Below are 2,057 nucleotides of genomic sequence, written 5' to 3'. Positions count from 1 at the left end.
TCTTACGTTTAGGATTTTTCATTACGAATGGGCTCAGTAATCATCATTGTCATTATCATTACCATTATTGTCATTATTATTATCTTTATTGTCATTATTATTATCATTATTTTCAATATTATTATCATTATTGTCATTTATCATGATCATTATTGTCATTATCAATATAATTATTGTGATTATTATTATAATTATTGTCATTATCATTATCATTATGAGTCATTATTATTATCATTATTGTCATTATTATTATCATTATTGTCATAATTATTATCATTATTGTCACTATCATTATCATTATTGTCATTATCAATATCATTATTGTCATGATTATTATCATTATTGTCATTATTATTATCATTATTGTCATTATCATTATCATTATTGTCATTATTATGATCATTATAGTAATCCATCGCCATAATTATAGTTATTATTATCCTTATTGCAGTTGTAATGATAATTATGCTAATTATCATTGTCATTTTCATCATCATAACTATTTTTATAATGATACAAGTAATAATGATAATTTTAGAAATAAGAACAACAATGATGATATTCTTTATTAACATCAATAAAATTATTACTGATTATTTCTAATATTATTATAAGTATGGAAATTATTTTAATAGTGTTAAATATTGCTATCTTTTAAATTGTTATCCAAATTAATAATATCAAAATTATCATTTTGATGTTATCATTTGTGACATCATTATTATCATTATTGTCAATATTAATGCGATTATCATGAAAATTATCACAATTAACAGAATTAATGCTAAAAACATCATAATTATCAATTAGAATAAAAAAGTATTTTTTTTCGACTAATCTCTCAAAAGGTTGTAATTTGCTTGATTTTGCCTTTTTTTTTTACTTTTGGGATTTGGGATTCGTCCCCGAGGTGTCATCCGAACTGCTTCAAGAATGACTCGTCCTCGGACTCGATCTGCTGGTCATCTCGTCGCGTTCTTGTGAGGAGAATCTTGTGAGTCGTCCTCGTGTTGCTCCTCGTTGTCACCAGCCTTTCCTCTTCATCTTGGTCCTTGGTGAATTGTATTCGGTGATTTGTTATATTTTACCCCATAAAATCGGATATATGGGAATGGATAGGCCTACTACTTTAATTCAGGGATGTTCATTTTGTTTTGATAACGCGCGTCAGGATGAAAAAAGGACTTAGCAATCGGAAGTGTGTGTCATTGTTTTAGGAAGGCACTTTGGGTTGTTAGTGACGGGAATACTTGTCTAATACTTTTTCAAAACCCAGTATGTATATGTTGTGTGTTATTTTGACATTTCCTATGTTCTCTCCAATAACTTATGATTTGTACTTGTCCCTCCTACATCATATTCTGTAAAGTTTTTTTCTGGTATAGAATCATGGAATCCGGATTCACTTACGCGAACGGCAACAAAGACACCGACCAAATCAAACGTTATCTATGTCGCTATCCAGTGTTTATCACCAAGTGGTTTGTTCATTGTTAGCTTGATGTCATTTCCTCCAAAGAGAAAAACACGAGAGCATGGCGGTGTGGCGGGAAGCAGTAAACGGAGTAAATAAGATAATTGAATGTACTTAGGAAAGGAGGGACAAAATTTTCGGGAGATGTTGAAGGTTTGTGAATGAGAGAAAGAAAAGGGAGTGATTGTAGGGAAAAGGAAGGGGGAATGGCGGGTTAGAGAAATGGATATACTGTCAAGAAGCAGAAGAATCGAAATATGTAGATTAAAAGGGTTACCATAATCATATCCATTGGTGAACAGTCTTCTTTTATAATTCTTTTGACAAGACAAGGTTTTGGATTGGTAGACATTTTGTCACACGACGTTTCGAGGAGGTTGCTGGCGCATACTCGTGTGAAGCGCAGTGGAGGGTCATATGAAATGCTTGGATTGTAACTCCAGCTCCTAGAAATTAAATTCTTATTTCCTAACAGTTTGCACTGGTCATGTAGATACTGAAGTGTCATGGTTTGGGTTTGATCATTACTAGGAAATGTTTGGATGGCATGAATGACTGCCACTATACAGACAAGAGTTCTATC

Source organism: Penaeus vannamei, chromosome 25 (genome assembly GCF_042767895.1).
Source record: "Penaeus vannamei isolate JL-2024 chromosome 25, ASM4276789v1, whole genome shotgun sequence".
Taxonomy (NCBI): domain Eukaryota; kingdom Metazoa; phylum Arthropoda; class Malacostraca; order Decapoda; family Penaeidae; genus Penaeus; species Penaeus vannamei.
Note: the sequence above shows the minus strand (reverse complement) of the source record.